Raw genomic sequence first — 7,743 nt, 5'->3', positions numbered from 1 at the left:
ATTCATTTTTTCAAAGTGACGTGATTTTGAAAAAAAAATTTATTATTAGTTCTTTTCGGCCAGTTTTCCCCTTTTCTTCATTATTTTTTTTTGTATTTATATCATGTTTTAGTGCATAATACACAAATTCAAAATTTTGAAATTTTGTCTCCAAAGGTATTCGGGTACCTTATTAAAAATATTAAAAATAGTTAATTAAACCGAAAGAGTCATACAGGAGTCTTTTAATACTATTTTTATTTTATAATTTTTTTTTCTTATTTTATAACCGTCGTTGAACTGCCGACCCAATTTTATGGGTTTACGACTACTAATGTCCAACTCCGTAGCCTTGTAATTTTGTACCCGATCCAGACGACAAGGGAACTCCTGGATCGAGTATTGGGAGAAATCTGCCATCGTGGAGGACTTTTTGATGGAGCTACCCACATTTTCGTTACATGGAGAGGAAGACCCCGAGAGCCTCCCACGGTTAGCCTGACTGCAAGGGGATGCCATGATCGGTCTACCACTGAGGATATTTCACGCAATTATCTTTTAAGTTTTTGTGTCCCCATTTCAGTATCTTATGAACCTTACGAGCTTTGTTTAAAAAGAGAGTATCGTATCAGATATATATATAAGAGATCAAAAATAATCATAGTAGCAGTATTTGGAGGTAAATGTTGCTGTATTTACCAACAAACAAATCAATAATGTTATAATTCCGTCTCCTAATAGGACATGCATTAGAAAGTCAAAACTTATAACTTTGAATGTTTAAAATAACAATTTTATTATACATAAGTAATTTTTATTACAATGGGTGAGAAAATTTACAAATAGTTTATAATTTTTTGTTGATAAGGATATCTTGATTAACCAATTGTTTCATTGAACATTACTATTGAATCGCCAAAGGTTCAATTCCAACAGCGCATTTTTTATTTCTCATTTTGAATTCCGCTTACTGGTTGTGAACTCCAGCTGTACTGAGTATGTCATCGAGTGCCTCCTTGATTCCTTCAAAAATAATGAATTTTCATTAAAAACATTCAAAATAAAAACTTGAATTATAAAATTCAGTAAGAAACTAAAATAAATACTTTTAAAAATTCATATTGTGGAGAATGGTCAAAAACGTATCCTTTCTGGAAATATGCGACAGAGATTACATAAAAATCTTTTTTATGAATTTCAAAACTCAAATCGACAAAATAAATTAATTAAAAATTAATTACAAAAATTGTTTAAAAATTTATTTTAAAGTATAAATTAAAAAATTAAATAAATATAACAAAAAAGTAATTTAAAAAAAGGATTGAAAAATAATTTTAAAAATTAATTGAAACTAACTAACTTATTCAAGAAAACTTTCGGTTAGACTAAAAATATTTAGACTCCCCTGAAATGAGCCCAAAAGAATTTTTTTTCAAAAAAGAAACATGAATTTTATATTTTTTGAAAGAATAAGCATTATACAAAATTCAGTTTTCAAGTTCAAAACTGCAAAATTTGGGTAATGAAGTAGCAGACAAAATTAGGCATGTTAAAGGCAACGTTTATATCGCCTGTAATCAACTTGACAACCTTAGAGTAGAAAGGAACATTCTTAACACATTGAATGCCACACTAATTTTACATGTCTTGCCCGTCTGGCCACAACGGTAAATAACTACAAACTAAATTTGCAAATATCAGATAGATTTTGCTAGTTTTTTTAAAAGGTTTCGCATGACATATCTGATTAAAGTGATGAATTATATAAGCCTGCGAATTGTTTAGAAATAATGGTGGATAAAAATCTTCAAAATTGAATTTATTAAACCAAGCATCACAATTAATAAACTAGGAATTGAAAATATTTATTCGCTGCCCGGAGCAAGTTGGCATCTCTTTGTATATAAATAAAACTATTTCTGTGCGTTCTATATAGCATTAATTTCTTCAAACCATTTTAGTGACGATAATAATGTAAAAAGATTAAAAAGTTACTCGAATTATGCGTTTCTAGTAATCTTGGCTTCGCCGGTCACCGGTGACCCCCGTGTAGTTACGAACAAACTCAATGCCGCCCTCCGGTGACCCCCATGGCATTCAACGTGTTAATAGTCTAACCTATAGTAACTCTGTAATAGATAAAATTAAAAACTGAAAGTATGCGTATTTGATAGTAAAATTTAAGTTTTTCATGTCGATTTAATGAGAAAAAAAGCATACTTTCTTACTTCTACGAAATTTACACTGCTTCAGAAAATATTTGTGTTAGTGATATGAAACTTTATGTATTAATACTTCTTTAAAAGAATTGTGTCCACCACTACAGATAATTTAAACGAATACCAAGGTTAGATAGACAAAACCTCCAATTGGTGACCCCGGAGGGAAGCGAGACAGTAAGTCACTAAACCCCTTTCTCGTTTATTCTCGTTTTTACTAACGTCATAATTGCTTTATTTTTTGAACCTCAGTTAACACTAGATTGCCTAAGGAAGTCATTTTGACTGCTTTTAATTTCAATTAGAAAAAACAATGATGTATATAATGACACAATTTCTTGGAATTTTGAGCAACATATAATTTTTTTATTGTTAATATTTACTAATAACTTGTTGTAAAACTGTAAATAATATTAAAAATATTAAAAATTAATTTTAAGCAAATTTCCTTACACATTATTTATTCTTATACAATCGAGTCATGCCGGCCAGGTGGCCGAGCGGTTAGCGTGCCTGACTGCGAAGCCAATGGCTGCGGGTTCGATTCCCGCTCCGGGCATGGATGTAACTCTCTCTCTGTGTTCTATGTCCTTTCTGTGTGATTGTGTGAATGTAACCCGCCCTATAAACGGGTTTGTGGTTGCATGACGTGGGCGACGCTACTCCACTGCCGTGGCTTAGCCATAGGTGCTCACTGGGTAACGAGAAGAGAGTAGCAATTCCGGCATTTCTGAGGCCGATGGGAAATAGACACAAATGCCCAACCATTAATCAAAAAACAATTCTGTCATTTTGACTGCTTTTGGGCAATATAGGTATATACTAAGTTTCTGTCTTTCTAGTGTTAATGCAACTGATCCCTACTCTTCTCACCTTCAATTGAGCTTCGACTATTTTTAAATTATACTCACACAGACGAATAAGTTAGAGACCCTAACGGGGCTGATAGATAGATTTCTATAGCACATAGGCATAGGTTCCAATTGCCGATCATGATTTGTATCAACTATTTTTTTAAAGTAAAAGTACCACTTTAATATATTTAACTAAACTTAAAATACTTAAATTAAATTCTAGTTCAGTTAAACTAAATTCTAGTTCAGTACCAAGTACTGAATAAAAAAATAGCAACCTTTAAGACAATTGAGCAGCTAATAAAATTTAAATTGACAGTTTGTTGAATCGGACATTCCACGAAAATTTGTAACATTATTTAAAAATTGGAAGGAAGCATTTTTAATTAATTTTAATACCTATTATTCTGGATTTTGCGGAAGATTCTTTTCTTCCATTTAAATTAGTGATACATTTTGATTAATATTTTAATAAAATTGTTTTATTAATATCTTGCGTAAGTAGATTTGTCTTGTCACTAGTCGTCTTTACGCTTCTCATTTCATCTTATGATAGTTCATTTCTTATATAAAGCTTTATACAACTAGTTCTTTCCCATTTATTATTCTAATCGAATTCTACTTATCACATTATGTTTTTTACTGGTGATACCGGTCGCTTAAATTTGGTCGCCTTTTTATACACACTGGGGATTGATTTTTTTTTTACCTTCGAGATCATTTCCGACCTCGCTATGCCCCTCCCTTTTTCCTTTTAACATTTTATTTTGTATTTTATTTAATTCCGTTTTATATCTTACGACTCATAATTCCGACGAATCGTTAAGAACCGAGATTGTGTCAACTTCGTAAACTCGTAATTTGCACCCTTTTTTTTAAAGAAACATAGGAAAATTATATTTCAAATCAAGATTCTAATGCTACTAAATCTGCTCGTGACAATTGTTCTGTGTATGAAGATATCATTATAACAGAAAGAACTGCTTATGATTCTTTTAAAATAATTGAAAGTTTGACTTCAAAGACGCACCTTGTTCTGGACAGTCATTTATGTTCAATGAAGGGAAATAATAAATTTTTATTTCAAATTTTGAAAAAATTGTGCTCTGCAAAATAATTTTTAGCCCCCAAATTTTTCTTTTTACTTTTTCAACAGTAATTTAAAAATTTAAAAACACTACCGAATAACCGCCATTCACAAAATTACTTGCTCAAAGAAAAATTTCATTTTTCATTTTAAAGATTAAATAAAATAATTATTAAGAAAATGACACTTGACTCCTTGACGTAGATGGGACACCGGTAAGCCTTTTATGTAGTTTTTTCTGACACTCCAATTACAGGCAAAAATACATTTTTGCGTTTTTAAATTATAAAAAAATAGTCCAACAAGTAAAAAAGTTTGAATTTTTTATTATTCATATTCAAAAATCTATCAATGATTGATTTTGTTAATTAAAGATATTTCAATAATGAATAATTGTTTATCTTTGATCTAAATAACTACAAATAAGTGCAAATAAGTAATTATTTGGAAGTGAGCTGCGTTTCGAAGATTTTACCTTTAACGAAGAGAAAATGTTTCATGCTGTATTTAATAACCATAAATTATTAAAATACTCAATATTATATTTTTACTTATTTTGACCAAAAGTAATAAAAAATGATGAAAAAAGTGAGAAAATATGTTTAATAAGAATTCTGCGTCAAAGTGTTAATTAATAAACTTTCTACAACAATAAATATTAAATTATAAGTAGTTCTTGTAAGTTGATTTTGACTCCAAACATTTTTTAGGATTAAAAAGTCTTAAGAACCTGGTAACCAAGTTCAGAACCTTATGTACTCGCCATTGCAAGAATTTTATGTACTCTTCATGTTCAATAATAATTCATCTAATTAAGCATTGCATATTATGAAACTATACTTACCACCTAAAATTCCCAGTCCTTGTTCTGTTTCTTCTGGTGCTGGTGCTGCTCCTGTTTGATAATGGTGGACTTTTGCCATTGCTAAAACAAATAAACCAAAAAAACTTAGAAATTCAAGTTACTTTTTGTGCATGTTGTTGCTAAGGGCTTAAAAACTTATTCGAATTTAGGATATTAATTTACTTCCTCTTTTCAGAGAAAACATAAAAAATTGAAAATAAAAAGAAACAATCTAAATTTATTGTAAACTATGTTATGAAAATATTGGAATAAAAATTACACGTGTGAGTAATTTTTTTAGAATAACTTAGGAATAAATATTTATAAATTTAATATTAAAGAATTTTTTCAGTGCTTACATGTTTTTAACCAACATTAAAATATTTGTTTATTTAAATTATGACGTTAGAGTTTACGCGAAAACGTAGCCTTAACGTGATACAGATAAACACTAATAAAACATTCGGATTATTTTGTTCCCGGTTTTGTTTCGTTTTTTATATTATAAAACATTTATGAAAAGTTCTATTTTTACAATCAAATTATGTAGAAAAACCATATCGCTTACATGTTACCATAAAATCATATTGGATTTAAAACGTGAAATGTTTAGTCACAGAATTTGATAATGAACTAATAAAAGTAAATTTACTGTGTAAATCTAAGGAAATTAATTATCTGAAGATTTAATGCTTTCTCAAATTACCTAAAGTTTCACTGTATGCGCTCTTACCTAAGAGTTTTAACTTAGCATTCTTTTAAATAGCCATACTATATGAATCATCGGTTCAAGTTGTAATCATAGTGTCAAAACCTTGAAGTACAATACTGTTAAAACTTGCTGTAACCTTAATATGGTATTAAATTGAAACGTAAGCTTTAATAAAATATCAAATTGGACCTCATGCTTTTATATACTTTTCTCAAATTCCCAGAAATCTTACTTTATATGTTCTTTTATAAGCGTTTTAACTTAGTATTCTTCCAAAAAGCCGTACTATATGAAACTTTGACTCAAATTTGAACCATTGTATCTTGTAGTTCAATACATAGTTGCTGCAACCTTTATAAGGTATTAAATTGAAAGCTTTAATATGGTATAAAATCAGACCTCATTGGTTTATATACTTTCTCAAATTACCTAATATCTTACTTTATCTGCTCTTCTAACTTGAATTTCTTCTAACAATACTATATAAACTTTAGGTTCTTATTTGAAAAATAATGTCCAAACCTTAAAGCACAATACTGTAAAAACTTGCTGCAACCTATGTTAGGTATTAAATTGAAACAAAAATTAAAATAAGGTATCAAATTGGACTTGATGCATTTATATACTTTCTCAAATTACCTATTATCTTGCTTTATATTCTCTTCTATAAGTGCTTTAACTTAATATTCTTATAACTAAACATATTATATGAAATTTCGGATCCAATTCGAATTATAATAGCCACACCACAATACAATGGTGAAAACTTGCGTCAGTTTTTATAAGATATTAGATTGAAGCATAAGCTTTTATAAGGCGTCCAATACGTGGCTTTATATCCTTTTCTCAAATTCTCTAAAATTACTTCGTTTCTTCCCAAAAGCTTTTCAATGACATATTTATAAACATTTTCAGATTACATGAAAATTCTGCTCAATGATGAAATATAATATCGTAACCCTTAAGAACAAATAACAAATAACGAAAATAATAATAATTTTTTTTTGCAATATTTATTATGTATTAAATATAATCAAATGGCTTCATTTAATATAAATTGAATCTGATACTTTGATGTTTTCCATAAAACTGTACTTTATACTTTCTGCCACCAAGCTTTTCAGTTTTGTATTCATGAAATCATCCATATTTTGTGAAAAATTTGTTCAATGTTGAACCACGATATCGGCATCTGGTACCATGAATAAAGTATAAGTTTTGTAAGCGTTTTAAGGTATTAAATTTAGTCATATTTCCATTCAAATTAAACAATAGTATATTGTGTTTAATTTTCTTTAGTACTATAATATGCATTACCGTATTAAAGTTACAGCAAATTTGAGCAATATTATTGTTCGACCCTGCTCCGAAATTTCCTACTGTATAGAAAAAATGTCTAAACTTACCTGAAACAGCAAGAACAGCCAACACTGCAAAAACAAAGAGGAAACGTTGGAAGGTCATATTGAAACTTGAGAGCTGTAGAACAAATCTGTAACTCTTTCAGGTAGATGCTGTATTTATATTCAAGAAAAACTACGAATTAAAATATTTCATTTTTTTTCATGTAAGACCATGCAATGTACGAATTTTATTATATTGTCAGTTTTTACTATCGAATTTCAAGAAGATCTTTATTGCGTTTATTACTTTTATTATATATTTTACGTTTTATATTATAAATTTATGGTTTATTGAAAGTATTAATCTCAAGCTTCAAATATTTTAGTAACGTTTAAATACAGATGAACAAGTAAATATTTTATTACACAATACATACCGAAGATATACCAAATGGTTATATTATATCATCAGCGTTAAGAATTTCTAGTATTACGAGGTTTATTACTCTTTTTTTGTTCACAAAAATATTTTTTACGATAAATTACAAATTATTTGCAAAATTGTTTTACTTAAGCAGCTGTATTAATTCCCTTGAAAGCATACCTACTATTGTTTTTGAACTAAAGAATAACATACCCGCCAACTTCAATTTACGAGGATGATTTTTCAAAGTGGTTGTAATTTGACAACCTTATGGCAATTAC

At 28.8% G+C, this 7,743-nt stretch overlaps 1 long non-coding RNA gene across 1 annotated transcript; it reads right to left on the bottom strand.

The window, feature by feature from the left end:
* Positions 1 to 750: 750 nt before the first annotated feature.
* LOC147805281 (uncharacterized) lies at positions 751 to 7,258 on the bottom strand. Its single transcript, XR_015428535.1, has 3 exons — positions 7,102 to 7,258; positions 4,984 to 5,064; positions 751 to 1,002 (listed from the first exon to the last, which is right to left on the bottom strand). It is a non-coding gene; the product is annotated as an uncharacterized LOC147805281 (long non-coding RNA).
* Between the last annotated feature and the right edge of the window lie 485 nt (positions 7,259 to 7,743).

The sequence above is a fragment of the Parasteatoda tepidariorum genome, chromosome 8 (genome assembly GCF_982258835.1).
Source record: "Parasteatoda tepidariorum strain Cologne lab strain chromosome 8, Ptep-v5.0, whole genome shotgun sequence".
NCBI lineage: Eukaryota > Metazoa > Arthropoda > Arachnida > Araneae > Theridiidae > Parasteatoda > Parasteatoda tepidariorum.
This window is presented reverse-complemented; position numbering and strand designations above follow the sequence as displayed.